General features: G+C 37.2%; 1 protein-coding gene across 2 annotated transcripts in view; it reads left to right on the plus strand.

Moving 5' to 3' along the window:
- The window catches only part of GPR176 (G protein-coupled receptor 176), a 33,054-nt gene that overhangs the window by 11,197 nt on the left and 4,878 nt on the right, over positions 1-16,979 (plus strand). Inside the window, exon 1 of one of the 2 annotated variants that reach the window (XM_088167175.1) lies at positions 11,427-16,169. The exons of the other annotated variant lie outside the window; for it this stretch is intronic. The gene's annotated coding sequence lies outside the window, so the exon portion shown is untranslated. Of the gene's footprint in view, positions 1-11,426; positions 16,170-16,979 lie in introns of those variants that run through there. 2 annotated transcript variants of the gene reach the window in all.

Consider the following 16,979-nt stretch of genomic DNA (forward strand, 5'->3'; position numbering starts at 1 on the left):
ATCACGCTTGGGATGTCACCCAAAGAATCATTCTCTGGTTTTACAAAATTAGGCCATAAGTGAGTTCCAAAGGGAACATGGCTTCTCAGAGAATACTGTGATCTTATCTCAATACTCCTCCTATTTGTGGCCTCTCATTGTAGACAGTGACCAGGTCTAGAATTTGGAAATTCTAAAAATAAAATATTAATATAGTTTTGATTTTAGAAAACACCCCCTCCCCACACCCACATTCCCCCCTCTCCCTCCTACACACTTCTATTATGTTTCAGTCAAGTTATTTTTATAATAAATTTTTATTTGAAAAATTATTCACTACACTGGAAGAGTCTTAATTAGAAAATTCCTGCTGATTGTTGAGTGCTTTTAGATGTTCTGATTAATCAGATACTACCACTGCATGGAGTAATTCTGCCATGATGTGGAAAGTCTTTTAAACAATTTTCTGCTGCTTAGGGATTCCCTAAGATTGATTATAAACTGAAATCATGACAGAAGCATGCAATAAAAAAAAATAAAAAAAATCTGTGCTTTTTTAAACTCGGTTGCTGTAAAGAACTGGAATAGAGACTGAAATCTGACTGTAGATATGAAAGTGGGTTGCAAAAACTACCTGGATCTATGGGGAAGACAGCAGGAAGACCAAAGAGTTTTCTTACATCTCCTTTTTTTCTGTAGCCTTTTGAATGTGGCTAAATCTACTGAGTGCAATCAGAGATTTATTTTTTTTTGAGATTTGTTGTTTTTGGCATGGTAACTACTGCAACAGCAGCATGTAATAGGAGTCTCAGAGTCGTGGTGTTGTAGGTAGTTATTAGGGAGTATGCTTTGGTTTTCCTTGCACAAAGGAGTAGGTGTCAGGAAGCTCAGTGCCACGTCTGGAGCAGTGACTGCTCCAGAACTGCTCTGTCCCATCCGTGTGGACTCGAGGTACAGTGGAAATATGCTCAAGTGCTTATCATCCTTTGCATTCAAAAGTGTGAAGTCACAAATGAGATTTGTGCTTAAAAAAATAAGCCTTCAGATTCCTCATGGCTGTTTATTGAATCAAATCTTTGTGGCATGTTGCAGCACTGAGAGGGCTCATTTTGTAACATTTTTTTGTTACAACAGATTAATAAAGTTTGGTGTGCCTCTGCTTTTAAAAAAGAGGAATGTTGGTCTGCCTTTCTGGTACTGATAAAATATCTTTCTGCATTTTATATAGGTTTTCATGACAAATGAAATTTTGTTCCTTAGAGAACATGGTTAAAGCTGTAAATTTGTAAACTGTCAACTTTTCCTGTGTAAAAAGAGGATGCCTTTAATAAAGTTCATTTATTTTCAGTGTTTTATCCTTAATTTAGTTAACATGATTAAAACGAAACCTCTCTTGGCCAAATAAATAATGGAAGATTCTATTTTGTAAGGTGCAGAGTGAGAAATATGAGAGATTTCTGTAACATGTTTGGTTTTTTGTATGTTCCTCTCTGAGTTTTTAAATGTGATTTTTTTTTTCTGGCTAAAGATCACAAAAGTATAAATCAGTTTTGTTCACAGGAAGCAAAATAGAGAGCTCTTGATGATCCTGCCATTGGTACCAAAAAAAAAAGCAATTACACAGGAGTGTTACCTCCACCTGCTGTGATTGCAGGCTGGGTGATGATGCGTGCAATTACAATCCAAATAGATAAAATTAAGTTTAAAGGCACATAAGTAAAGGTTCTTAGGTAAATATGCTGCAAAGTGTCTATGAAAAAAGCTAAGTACTTTTATTCCATCCATGTGAGCAGCTGAGCTGTGTACACATTGCAGTGTTAATGCAATATTTATCTCAACGACAGCATCATTAGAGTCACAAAACGTAGCTTTGAAGATTAATTCATATTCACGTGTCATAAATCTGCTTTATTTTGCATTTTGTTTACTTGCATTTCAGTATATGTAAGAAATATCCTACTAGGTTTGTGCTAACTCAGATAAAAAGGAGCTTGTGTAAGAAAACAGTACAAATCAAAGAGTACTGAACAAGTTGCATGTCCAAGAATGGTGTGTCTTCAGCCTGAAAGATTTTCTTTCTTTCTTCCCTCAACTTTTGCAGCTGGTTTAATGATTGCCTCCCATAACATCTTTTCCTCTTCTTACTTGGCAGAGCTGTGATTCTTGTTTGTTGTACTGAAATGGCAACTTGAGATTTTTTTTTTCTGTTTCATCCTCTGAAAAGATGTAAAGACCTCATCCAAAGAGTAGTTCCATATAGCTTAAGTAATAGGAATTGAAAATATATTTTGAAAAACTCAATCAACCATGAACATCTCAAATAGGGTAAAAGTGTAAAATTAATTGGTAATTTGAATTAAAAATGTTCCCAAACATAACACCCAGTAGAAAGTGGATTTAGAGAAAAAAATGCCCACTAATATCTTTTGTCGCCAACCAATACAGCATGAAAACAGTCTTTGAGAATCATCATGTTTTTAAATATCATAAAGAATGCTTAGAAATAAAAAAAATACCCTAAAATTAGCCTATATATTGGGACAAAGAGGCAGAGCTGCGCATTTCTTTTTCAGCATTTGTCCTGTTCCTCAGCAATGTAGACGTGGCAAAAAAATCAGTTAACATAAGTTAGAATAGAGGAAGGGAATAATTTCAGTGGCAGTTGCATTGAATGACAGTTTTAATATTTTTTCAGAGCAGTGGAAATCTGGTAATTGTACTATCAATGTACATCATTCATCAAAACGTGATGTTTGAAAGAAATGGAATTTAACCAGACAAGGCCCTCTGGTTCCTGTGGTAGGCTGTGAAGAGGAGCACTGGGGTCTGTCAATAATGCTGGTCACACTGGAGCACTTTAGGTGATGTAAGGAATGAGCTGTTGACACAATAAATATCTGCTAGCAGCTTGGCTTAGGTCCTTTGTTGCAGAGAGAATTAAAGATGGTGATCAGAGTAATACAGATCATGCTCTAACTTTGTGTCTCTGGGAAACTAACACTCTTTTGATATTCCCAGCAGAATTTGGACTTGCCATGTGTGATATGCATACATGGAGGAAGTTTCTTCCTCTCTCCCTTTCCCCCCCACTTGTATTCCAAAGAAAAACACTGCCTCCCTCTTTTATGGGTTGCATTACTTTGATTTATTAACCTGATGGAAGAGTAGAGGAAAATTGTCCATCTTCTCTTCATTCTGTTGTCCATAGCAGGGAGAATCAGAGATGACCTGCAAGTCCTGCTTTCCTGTCAGGACTTGTGTCATAGGCTTAGCATGGTTGAGAAGGCACTAAGGTGTAGCTTTGTGATCACGTTCCTCTAAGTAAGCATTGGGACAGCCAAATTAATTGACAGTGACTTGCTTCAAGGATCAAAAGTGGCTTCAGGTCTCAGTTTTGCATTTTGCGATGGTTGTATCTTTTCTAAGATAAATGTAAATTTATAATGTAAATCTTCTTGCATTTCCTACAGAGACACTATCATTTCAGCAAAGAAAAGCTAGTTATGAGAGATTTTACGACTACTTCATACATCAGGCAGCCTGGGATCAGTGGGATTGCAAAATCAGGATATATAAAAATGCTTCCCAATTAAATCTGCTCATTTCCAAAATATGAAAATAGTCCATTGGTTCATTCCCCAATTCTCTTAGTGTATGGCAATACAAAATTTAATTTCAACTTTTTTTTGCAGAATATCATTATCAAGTCACATTAAAAGCATGCAATCTTGAGAGAGTAGTGGCTTCTACTCTACTGATGCCTGTAAGGGAGCTTTCTGTACCCAGGCAGGTATATCTGTGATCTGTGTGTTTCAAAACATTGCCAAAAATAAAGCTAAACAAATGACTGCCATCATATTGTAATGCCTTCTGTGGTAGAAATCACTAGCCAAGTGTTTGATCTGGAAGAGCTACTTTTCATAAGAAACAAAACAAACCAACTACCAAACTAAAAGCCAAACCAAAACCCCACAAACAAAAAGCTTAACCCTCAGACATATTGTGAATTAGATGTTAAATAATGGATGCATTGTTTAGTCTAACTACTCTGTACTGTTAGATTAAGACGATTATAAGCAGGCTATTAATCAGGAATTTTAAACCAGTAATGTATATACAACTCAAACATTAATAGTTCAATGCTTTTTTTTGATTGATATGTACAATAGATGCTTTCTGAAAAATTTATATAACCATTGTAGTCGTCAGTTCCATCCCTATTAGCATATTTTGCCAATAAAGCTTGAAATGGTAAATTAACTTTTCCATCGTTGCAATAGCAGGAGTCTTTGATTGATTGCTGTTAGAACAGTGAGGCATGAACAAAAAAAATAATCTCCACTAAAAATAATTTTAGAGGAATCAGGGTACTCATGTAAATTCTGCTCGAGGATGCAGGTTGGGATGCCTTGCTCTCCTCAGTGTGCAGGCTCCACTGTGTTCTGTCGAGCAGCTCAGAGAAGCGATGGTCGGGGTTTAACAGTGCCTTTGAGTTCTGATGCAGTGATTTTTTTTGCATCATTACAGTGCTAATTTCTGAAGTAAATTTTTAATTGAGTAGGCTCCGGAGGCAATTGTAGACTCTCACTAAAACATTGCGGGCTTTTTGCTTTTTCTTTCTTTACTTTCAGTCTGGACCACATACTGTTTAAATTTCAAGTTTGCTGTTTGACTGCTGAAGTCTTCCTTTACTGTGCTCTTAGAAAAGAGGTTGCTCTGAATGCAATTCTCATAAATTACAGCTTTTAAAGCAGTATTACAGTTTGCATCACTCCTACAGTATTAGCACAAAGATCCAAAAGGATCGTGGATGTGGAGAATTCACAGGTTTGTCTGTACATAGGATTGGGTTCTCAGGACAGGGAAAAGGGTTGTCATATGGTTTCCTGTGCAGAATATTTTTCTAGGAAAGCACTGGAGTGTTGCAGTCTGTCAATAATAAATACCTTCTTTAAAAAAAAAAAAGGATCACTTCAACAGAATCTAAAAGAAATCCATGCTAGTTTGCTAAAATGAAAGCATCTTATTGAAGACCTTTTGGAACACAAGTGGCTATTTTCCCTGATTTATTCAAATAATTTTCAAAATATGAGAGATTATTACAACTATGCAATCTAAAATTACTATCACAGTGAAGACTTCTGTTTGCTTGTATTAAACTTATCTTTGAAGTTTATGCAGTGATTCTCATGTAATTTTCCCCAGTACACATCTGGAAGCAAATTGTTTTGAACAGTTACTGGCAATGGGATGTCTCCCACTGGAAAATCAGAAAAAGTTGAGGTAACCTCTGATTGTGCTGTTCTTTGAGTGCCTCCTCATTAAGCATTAATGCTTGTATTGGCACTTCAGTACCTGAATGGTTTATTACAATGTCTCTTAGGTGAAGAGAATTTATGGAGTACTATTTCTTAATATGTTTTTTTTGAATAAAATGTCCTACCCAGATTAAATTACCATGAGAAAAACAACTCAGCTACATATTAATTTGTTTTCATTTAAGATTCCTTGATAGTGTATTCTTAGTATAAGCATGCTGATGGTTTGCTTTAGGAACTTCAATGACAATTTGATAGCAAAACTGGGAGTAATTTTGTTACATGACATTGTTCACCATATATACTGTTGACACACAATTTGTTGGGTTTTTTTAAACAATTCTACTTTCTTTTTCAATTCATTTATCATTTGTTTTTGATCAGATTTGCTTATTTCCAGTGCTATTTTTATGTCTAGTAACTTATTCTAATAAAACAACCCAAACACATTCTAAATCCAAACAATACGGTTGTATTGCTTTAATTATGGAGTGATCTTACATTTGGATAGGTGAGTGTATTTATTAAGTTGGTTTTGCAGTCATTGTTGATACAAACGAGTATAATGGTGAAAGAAAGTAATCTAAGGTTTCAAGTAATCTTCCTCACAAATGAATCAAGAAGGTAAGTGTCGAGGATACATTTTATCAATGTATATAAATATCTTAAGGCCAGATGTCAAGAGGATAGGGCCACACTCTTTAGTGGCACCCAGTGACAGGGCAAGGGGCACAAATTGAAACACAGGAAATCCCATCTGAATATTTGGCAAAACGCCTTTACTTCGAGGATGACAGAGCACTGGAACACTCTGCCATGAGAAAGTGTGGAGTGTCCTTCTCTGGAGATATTCAAAACCTGTCTGGATGTGATCCTCTGCAACCTGCTCTGGGTGAACCTGCCTTACCAGGGGGTTGGACTGGATGATCTCCAGAGGTCTCTTCCAACTCCAGCCATTCTGTGAAACAATTATCACGTTGTCCATGTAAAAAATAATGCGTGGTTAAGAAAAACTAAATCTTTGATCGCTTCTGAAAGGTTTCATCTGAAAATTATCAAAACCACTTTCGTAAATAAGAATTTAGTCTTTCACGTGCAACAGCTTAAATTGGCCAAGACCAAGAAAAGAAAGCAGAATTGGTTTGTACTGCCTCTATCTGATATAATATTGTTACTGTGGTCTAAGAATAACTGTCAGTGATATCCGTGTTTTATCCATACACGACATTCTGTTAACATTCTTTTAATAAAGCATTCTTGCTTTATTGTTTCTGCTGATGTTTTCACACATATTTGCTTCTGTTTGCATTTCATTCAGACTGATCTTGGTATTTCTGTTGCAGGTCTCCACAGACAAATCCCTAAATGGCTCAGGAAAGGATCCACTACTCTTTCTTGTATTAAGGTCACAAGTTGAAGTATGCAAAAATCTCTGTAGTTAAATAAACAAGAGCTTTTTTTTTCTCTGCTATCTTGGAAGACCATTTGGATTTGTCATAATGATTTTTGAGGGACTTAAAATATGCAATCCTTATCTTGCTCTTCATATTCCCCCAAAGGTACAAAGTATGTCCATGTTTGTTTTTAAAGTAACAAGACTAATTATATAGTTATTACTGAAAATATTGCATCCAGGCAATGGAGGTACAACTTGAAGGGTTTTCATATGTTAATGACACATTTTAGTCCCTTAATGGAAGAGCTGAAATCACTATACATATTTGGCATGTTTTTGTTGCTACTTTGTCTGCTGAAGTGGAGAGAAATTACTGGATTATTTTTATTTTCTGCTTATTTCCATGTAGCATAGAGAAATTCAAAACATTTTCACCTGACAGTGGATGACTCAGTACAAGAGAGGAGCAATTACATATGTGTGTCATCCAAGCATTCCCAACCAGTGTGACATGGTAGTTTTTGTAAGAAAGCAAAAGGGAAAAAGCGTGTGAGAAATGTAAAAATACAAAAGATGAAATGTAAGCAACACATGTCTGGGTTTGCAGCAGTAAACAGGTTGAATGTTTAATAAGCAGAGGTCAATCATACAGCAGATAACATCTTGGTTATTTGTGGATTTGCTGCCTGTGTCACAATAAGAAATGTTTTAGAGATGGCTGCAGAGAACAGATGCAAGAACTGTGGAAAGCTTTGCTAATGAGCATGTATTGTTAGGTGTGTGCAGGAAAACACAGCAAGCTGTCAGTGATTTGATGCACCCGGGTATCCTCTTTGGTTGAAGAGGTAGGACATCCACATATGGAGCCTCTCTCTTGTTTCTGCTGGAGGCTGCTGTCCTTTACAGGGTTACCTGTATGCTGCATGTGTCTTAGGTTCATTTAATTTTTACATGCATATGGCTGATACATGATTTACCTTATCAGGTCATACACACACACACACACACATATATATATACACATATATAGGAAGACAATGAAATATTTTTTTTAGTTTCAGAAACTGGAACCTAATTTTATGTTGTATTGTTCCAGCTTTTTATCATTTTTTCATATTGAAATCAGTTTGATTTTAATATGCAAAGAGGCCCAAAAATTCCATTTGCTGGCAAAATGATTCTGTTCAGCTGCATCTATCAGCAAAACACAAGTTTAAAATTATATGCTGTGTGCAGATGATTGATGAGGGAGTTTGTGTCATCACTACATGATAGGTCATGCATTGCTGCACTAGTGCAATGTAACATGCAGCAAAGTACTGGCAATGTTATGGCAGGTTTCAGGGTACATTATCTGCTGCTGTGTCCAGCAATTTATGAAATTCAAATATGGATGCCTACTTGTATTTCTAAACTAGGGAAGAAAAGGAGATTTAAAGCAAAAATGACCATGTTCCATTCCTTTGCCAGTATGGCAGTCATCTGGATTATTGGAAGGTTAAGGAAAAGTTAAAACTTTCCACACATCAGGGGTGTGTTTGGGGTGACTGTTAGGCAGTTTTACAGCTTATCTTACTGTCAGAACTATTTTGCTGCTAGACGGTGGCCAGACCTAGAATTTTAAAAAATTAATATTCTTAAGGTCAATAAAGATTTCAGTGTTTCTCCAGTTTTTGTATCTTAATCTGGTTCCATTTCCTACAGTCAATCCTGGGCACTTGCCTGTTGCTCTGGATTCTAAGCCATCAGTCCTAGTGAGCTGTATTCCTGGCTTTTTTTAATTGAATGGAAGTGTTAAGTACTAATATTAATTTTTTTCAGTGTTTCCTGTGAAGGCATTTGAAGATTGAAAGTTGAGGCCCATTTCACTAAGCCCAGTGTTATTCTGGGTTTAACAGTGCTGTCTTACTGTCTGATGGATCTGTGAACCGTGTCTTGCTGGGAGGATTTTGAGCAAAGAAAAGGGAATTGAGTTATAAAAAGAGTAAAAGAAAGCAGATTGGAAGTGGACAATACAGAAGTCTAATAGTTGAGTTCTGTGGCAGACTCAAAAAAATAAGGGAGAAGAAATCTGGGGAGAGTCTAAGTCAACAATTGATTCTGTAAGAAATGCTTGATCAAAAATTTCTAAAATTATACTTTAGGCCTCCATATATTTCAAGAAAAAAAACAAACCAAATCAAACCAAACCCCAATTCTTGCATTCTGTCAGGCCAGAAATGTCACCATTATCTTAACAGTGAAGCACCTTGCCTACCCAGAGTTATCCCATGGGAACAATTCTGTTTGACAGATGGGATAAATCTCATTTGGTTCCATAAATTCGTATTTCTTCAGAGAAATGCCACACTTCAGTAATGAAATAGAATATTTTCCATATGATTTTAAAAATAGTATTTGATTTAGGATCTTACTGATTTTTTTTATAACTCCTGTTTTTTCAGATGTGTGTCAGAGTCCATAGATTTGCTTTCTTATTCCTAGTGAGTATTACTTGAGTACATTTATAGGGCTGGGAGGAGTGGAGAGAACCATTCATTACAGTCAGCTGGCAGGGAGGGAAAAAAGCTTGGTTCTAAATATAATATAAATTAATGCCACTGCAGAGGATGTATTAGGCATATGTAATTCCTGTCTGAAGACATCTGTGTTTGAAAAATGAAGAGCAAATATGCCCAGCTGGTGACCTGGTGAATGGTTACATGGCAAAAGTATATAAAAACTAAAATTTTCTTTCTAGTAAACTGGCACTTGGAGAAAGGGAAGCACTGGCAAACTAATGCAGGAACGGTGTCAGATCTTTCTTGGTTGTATAGAGCAAAAAAAGTCACAGGACTGTGGGGTAGGTCCAGAAATAATTTCTGCTCTATGAAGTAGCTGTTAGTGTGGTGTCTTTCAGCTACAAACTCCCTAATTTCAGCTGCAATGGGAGATGAAAATTGGTGCTAATGGGTAGGAATAGGAATTTTTTAAAATCAAGAGTGAAAGATAGCCTCAATTTCCAAACAAAAGATGAAGTCTGCCTTCCAACTACCAGTAATTACCACAGGCTTTTAAAATGTTGCTCTCCGTTAAGTGTAATTCATTTTAAATTGCGTCTATGTCTCATTTTTTCCTCAATAAGCAAGCCAGGAACAAAACAGCTACCCAGTAATTTAGTAAAATTAAAATTGTCCAGTTGTTTAACTGGACCAACATACCTGCCCATGAATTGCAGGTGCTTGTGGGAAGCCAGACAAAAAAGGCATTTTAAGAGCCAGTGCACTTACATGGGGGGGCTACCAGCAAAAGTGACTGCAGGCTCTCTGCAAACAAAGAGGTACAAAGAGGCAGATAGCAGTGTTTTTAAAAACAAATCTTAAAACTTGCTTGTTTCCTGTGTTGAGACTGCTATTTGCAGTTAGATTTGGCATAGTGGTCAGGGCTTCTCAAGTAAATCACCCTGTTGCTTGACACATGACAATACAGGTTCAAAACAGCCTTTTTTTGGATTGCTTTATAGAACAAAGGGACAATGGCTACTCCTCTTGTGCCAAGGATGGTGAAGAGTAGACAGACTGTCCACTGAGAAAGATTACTGGCTTCACCTGCATTCCAGGCCTTGTGGTGTTTCACTGGCAACATCAGATTTGCTCTCTGAGGGCGCCTGGCATGAAGCCTTGTGTAGGGTGGCCAGGGGGTTCCCCAGATATGATCCTTCGTTGGCAAAGGAGATTTGGGATCCCAGACTTCTGCTAATGATTTCACATATGTTGATGATGTTGCCATCCAATATTTTTACCTCTTCTATATCTGTTCCTTGTATTTCCTTTCTCTGTAGAATTCGTCAAAATGGTCCCTATGTCATGGGGAACTCTCATGGAGATCATGTAAAATCCTTGGTTTAAAAAATTTGGCTACATTTTTGTACTAAGGCAGGTCCCTTAGGCACTGTGATTCAAAAAGTTGCTAACTTTGAAAAGACTTTATATTCCTGTTATGGTTAGAACAGTACATCTGGACATTTTTTTTTCAGTTTTTCAATTTCCTTGCTTAGGTTTGAAAGGTAATGCTACACTTTGCTGCCATATTTTCCTGACATGGGAACAGTCCATGATTCTGAAGTTGCAGATTCAATATTCTCTAAACTTTTTTCCTTCCAAGGATCTTGAAGAGTTTCAGCTTCCTTGAGAAGATTGGTTTTAAAATAGAGGCCAGGAATTCAGGCAAGTCAAGTGTGCTTAAGCAAAATTAGTGGGTTTGGTTGTTTTCTTGATTGGCTGAAATGAATCTTGATGGCTGTTGAAGGACTGTAGTTTATCAAACGGGAGAAAATTATTGTTCCTGTCTAGAAATTCTTCCCATTAAGTGGGATAGCAAGTACAAAAGGTGAGGCAGGAAAAAGTGCCAGGGGGTGTGAAGAACTGGAAGATTACCAGTGCAATGCTTTTTAACCTTCCTTCAAATAAGCATATCTCAAAGAAATACAAGTGGGAATACAAGACCATTAGCAGGATGCAGTTGCTTTAGAATCTCCCTACAGACAGTAAACATATCAAATACTAAGGACAACAGTAAAAAAAAGTCACAGTGGAAATATCTTAATGATAATTTTACCTAGTGATTTTGACATTAAAAATAACATCATATCCCACAAGTTATGCTTGCTGTAAGTACAATTTAAAATTTCCTCATATATGTTTTATACCTTTTTCCACCTTCAGAGCAAGTCAGTAGCAGCTGCCAGTGGATTATGTAGGCTGGTTGTGGCCTTGGACTAATTCTAATTGGTGCTGCAACCAAAGCCAGTGGCATACCTGTTCCTGCAAGGAAATCTTTGTTCCCTTTCTGAGACTAAGCTGCTATGAACTAGCTCCTTCCATAAAATCTTTCCTACCCTGTAACTATACATTACTGGGAACAGAAACCATGTAGACAAGTATCACACTTTAAATGAAAGGGCTTCCAATATAATTTAAATAATTTAAATAATGCTGAAACACTCTGCAGGGAACTACCCCATGCTGGGAAAATTTCTGCTTTGTGTAGTTCATTTGACCTGATAAATGTCTTACATAATTATACTTCTGAATCAATAGTTATGATTAAAAGTAGGAATGTGTGAATGAAAATTCTAAGAATAGGAGTGAGAAGCATCTTAAAATTAGGGAGTTCACCTGTTTTATGAAGAGAAAAGAAGGTTTGGCATACAGCAAACCTTGTTCCAAGGTAGTTCATTTGCAGCAGACACTTCATTTTGGATAGAAAACATTTGGTTGCACATATGCACAAGCTGAAATTGAAAGAAATATACTAAAATGACAAATCAAATATTTTCCCACTATTTTCAACTGGACTGCAATTATTATTTTATCACTGAATTTTGAAGTTGGTAGCAAAAATGTTACAAAAGGTTGGATTTGGTTTCAGGAAGCTTACTTTTTCTTTCAGTTTTATGGTCTTCTTTCATCTCTAAAGGTTATTCCATCAGTCTCATGGCTACACTTCTCCAAACTAATATAAAAAGAATTATAAAGAATTGCAAGAATTTATGCATGCTTGAGCAGAGTTTGGCCAACATGAGAGGTCCCTTCCAGCCTCAACCATTCTGTGATTCTGTGATAAATTTACACATTTCTTCATGCTGTGTAAACCAAAATGTATCCTGATATGTCCATATTCTTTCTGGAAATTAATAGGTAAACATACATATTAATAAGAAGAGTATTTGATAGCTACCTATCATGGGTGCCAAAAAAGGTTTCCAATTAACCACTTTTTTGGAGTGTGGTTCATCAAAGTAAGTTCTGTGAAAACCACCTTCCTCAAAATACTTTGAAAAATAATAATAAATAGTATTGGAGAGTCGGGAATTTAATCACTCTGGTGTTTCAACATGAGAATTTTCCCCATTCATCATGCTCACAGAAACTGTGACTTTTTCAGTTAGTTTTTAATGAATGATTCTCATGGCTAAAGCCTAGTTTCTAACCTTTTTTGTTGCTTCCTGATTTGTGTTTTCATAAAGAAGGCTGCCAGCTCCTTCCCTGTGACAATGCAGGGAGTGTGGGTGGGGTACACAGAGGCTCTCTGCTAGGAAGGATGGCTGGATTCCTAGAACCCTGCTCTGGAGGGAAGTGAGCAAGCAGAGGCTGGCAGGTTGTGAGGAGGAGGATTTTACTGGAGTGTAGACTTTGTTTTGATTCAGTTGTGTGCTGATTAAAGTTAACAAAAATGTAAGATAGATGTCATGCCCAGCTAATGGATTGAGTTCCATGAATTAATTGACAAAGAGCAGTATTTTTTTTGGCGGGGGGAATGACTGCATGGCAAATGCATTTCTTCAGATAACTGTCTCTGGTTTCCATGGTGATCTTACTTCTGCTTGTTAAAGGTATTTTTAAGACTCTTTCACATTATTTGAAGTATTGCTAAAAGCTGGTACTTCAGGACTATCTCAGCTGTTGAATGCCTGCATCAACATATTGCGTCTGGCAGTGAAATTCAAGGAGTACAAATTGGAAGAGGAGCAAAAGTAATTTTTGCTGCTCTGAATCAGACTAATGGACTCTGATGACATTTCATGGTCAGAGAATGTTACTGTTTGCAGATTCAGTGAACTTGAACCACAATAAAGGCTAGAAGGACTTCTGGACAGGATGCTGTGGTGAACCATTGTATTTAATTTCTCAGTGTACTTCTGTACAACTTAATGTATGGTGTGGCTGCTTATCTATGATGTTTCTCAATTTAAAAAAAAAGTAGGGGATGACCATGTATACCAACCATGGTATACAGTACATGGAAATTTATTGAATGTTGATAGTTATGATAATAACAGGATAAAATGAACTCTGACTTGGCAGGCTTTAAACATGCTTCTAATGTGAAAAAAGCTGCTTCTCATGCAGTGGTTACTTTTAATATTTCACATTTCTTTTTTACTTGGAGAAATGGTCAAAGGCACAGATGAGCTCCTTGTGGGCAGCAGCTGAGGTTTGTTTGGCTTGGAGGAGAGAAGGCAGAGGGGTGACCTCATGTCAGTCTACGCCTTCCTCAAGGGGCGAGCAGAATGGGAGGTGCTGATCTCCTCTCTCTGGTGACCAGCAATGGGACACGAGGAAATGGAATCAAGCTGCACCAGGGGAAGCTCAGATGGGACATTAGGAAGGGGTTCTTCACTGAGAAGGTGATGGGTAACTGGAAAAGAAGAGAAAAGAGACAAGTGGTCACAGCACCAACCCTGACAGGGTTCAGGGAGTGTCTGGATGATGCTCTTAGTCTTGAGTCTGCAGTCTTGAGGGAGCCAATGAACCTCACTGGGCCCCTTCCAGCTTCAGCTATTCTATTCTAAGCTTGGTTATTATGTCCTGCTCAGTCTGTGTACTGAGAAGGTTGTCAAATAATGTCAGGTGTTGTAAGGGTTTTATGTAGACACAGCTCACTCTTTGAGAAGACCAAAGATATGCTTTTCTTTTTTGAATTAAAAACACTTCATCTTTCTGCATTAGTGGTGGAACTTGGCAATATGGGATATGCTTTGTGACATGTGGTTGTTTATAAATGACACTCATGTTCCTGACAGTATTGACTTATAGGAAATTGCAAGATGTTGCATTTTCCATCTGCTTGTTCACTCCAATTTTTCTTGGATGCTTCCCACCTAACCAGTTACAAACCCCATGGGAAGTTTGGATCCAAGGTTATGTAGCACTAGACCAGTTACCCAGCAGAAACCCTTCTGAAACTAACCTGTGGTAGAAGATGACAGCTTTGCCCACTGTGAGGATGTGCAACAGCCCAGTACAGTTGTAACCTAAGGAGATTAAATTTTTCCTAGGTTCATCAGTGAATGACTAATACATGGAGAATGGAAAAGAGCCTCTAGATATTGTGAAAAGATTCAGAGCACAGCTGCTATTCAGAGCACAATTGCTTGTTGAATTGCCTTGTTGCCTGGAACAGTGTTATCCTCTTCCATGAAAAGGATTTGCTGGGGAAAATTGAGGAACAATGAAATGGGAAATGTTGCAAATTGTTCCAAATATTCTTATATTTAATGCCATGCAAAGTTTCTGGTGTCATTTTTTTTCCTCTGCTTTGGGATGCATGAAGGGAAATACTTGATTTGAAGGCATTGGCACAAAGATCTAACAGTCTATACTAAAGCTGATCTGGTTCATTAGAGCAGTTTATTAATATATAAATCATAGCTGCAAATGAAAAAATAAAGTTTCCCTGAGGGATATTCCCTGGCTAATTTTCCAGTGTCCCAAGTGGACGCTTCTGTCTGCTTATCATTTTTTGTCTTTCAGGCTGATTTTATTTTATCTGTTTAAAGAGTTCCTCCTCGTCTTTGAACCAATACTTTTTTTACACTTCATTCTTCCCATTTAAGATCAGTCAGAACCAGAGCTAATTTCATTTCCTTGTGACTCTCTAATGTATAAATGACAATATGACATAATTTGTAGAAGTAATTGAATAGTGAGAATACAGTCTTGAATAAAGCTCCTCTGCAGGACCCCAGAGAGTAGCTCAGTAGTTCTCTAGAGGCTTCTGAAGTATTAATGAAAACACTTCTGATTTCTTTTAGTTTTCCATTCTTCATTTTTAAATTCTAACGAAGGTTCTAACTTGCTTTGGAATTAATTCTATAAAATCACTGCAATTGAAACTACATGAAAGATCTGAATTCATTTAAAACCAACAAAAACACACACAAAAAAATCTTGGTCTCCCCCCTCTCCAGGGCATTGTGAAAATATATTATTACTGTTAGAAGGACTTTCTAATAGCTGGAGAGTTGGAGATACTTTTGAAAGCAAGTGGTTTGATTGACTGAGTATCTCCTAGCAACTTAGAAAGCTTTAAATACAACTGATTGAATGCTGCCTGAGGAATACATTGGAACCCAAAGCACCTGCCAAAACCAGGTGATGATTCCTTTCTTTAAAATACATCAGATAGTAGAGATGCAGATCAATATTTTGTCAGTATCAAAAAGGAATTTGCATAAGACACATGACAAAATATATAGAAAATTGAATTCCAAATGACATTCAGGTACTGCAGACTAAAATAGGAAGACTTTGAGGTAGATTTTAAAGTTAATATTGCATGCTCCTGTTTAAACAGTGCTGTTTTATCAAGAATCAGCACTAGATTTTTTGCTAGCTCTTTGTATTTGCCACTTGGTATACACATTGGCCATGTGAACAACAATATGATCTTGCTGCTATTTTACATGGACAGCCATAGGAAAACTCTACTTGACACATAGAAGCTTGGGGTTTTTATTGATTGGAGGAGAAATCAAGGCAAAGAATGATAATGTCAACAGAGAAGTGTTGGGAGACTGCAGCTGCTTTTTTCATGTCTCGGTCAGCAGCTTAAGATGCTGTTTTCTCTCATTATGTCTATTTGTAGGTAACCTACAAAAACTCTAACAAATCTGCCACATAAACCAATTACACTTCAACTCAAAAGAACTTCTGGTAAGTGTCAACAATATAGAGTATCCAGAACGTGGCTGTTGATATGGTCTGCAGTAAGAACAGTTTAACTTTGCTTGGAGGTGGGAAGCTAAACTCTACTTTGCATGGTGTCCAGCTGCAGAGAATAAATGGAATTGTCTTGTTGAGCAGTATTTGTATGCTGGTAGCTGTGCTTTGACTGATCTGGTGGTACTGCACAGTACAGCTTTGGGAAAAATAAAGGAGAAAAATAATGTCTGTGAAGTCAGGGAAATCTGGGATCAGGTTACACGATGTTGTTACATGATGCTACATGAGTGTGCCCCACTCAGCTGTGCTAGCAGAGATCCTTCTCTCCATAGATCAGAGGGCTGAAGCACTTGATCTAGACAGGAGAGTTGGGGTTGTTAAGCCTGGAGAAGAAAAGGCTACAGGAGAGCTGGCTGGATTTTTTTACAAGGGCATGTAGTGTTACGACAAGGGGAAATGGCTTTAAGCAGAAAGAGGGCAGGTTTAGATTAGATATTAGCAAGAAACTTTTTACTGTGAGGGTGGTGAAACACTGGAACAGGTTGCCCACAGACACTGTGGATGCCTCATCCCTGGATGTGTTCAAGGCCAGATTAAATGGGACTTTGAGCAACCTGGTCTAGAAGAACAGATCACTTAATTTAGTCTTGTGCTGTTGCTGTGTAAGATAGAATCATAGGGAAATTTGTGATGGAGAACTTGTGTCTGTCATATGATATTTCTTTCTGAGCTTTGAAAGGAATGCAATGATAAGGGAAAAAGACTGTCATAGCTAATCCTTTATTTTTTTCTGTACTTCTG

The sequence above is a fragment of the Sturnus vulgaris genome, chromosome 6 (assembly GCF_052056855.1).
Source record: "Sturnus vulgaris isolate bStuVul1 chromosome 6, bStuVul1.hap1, whole genome shotgun sequence".
Taxonomy (NCBI): Eukaryota; Metazoa; Chordata; class Aves; order Passeriformes; family Sturnidae; genus Sturnus; species Sturnus vulgaris.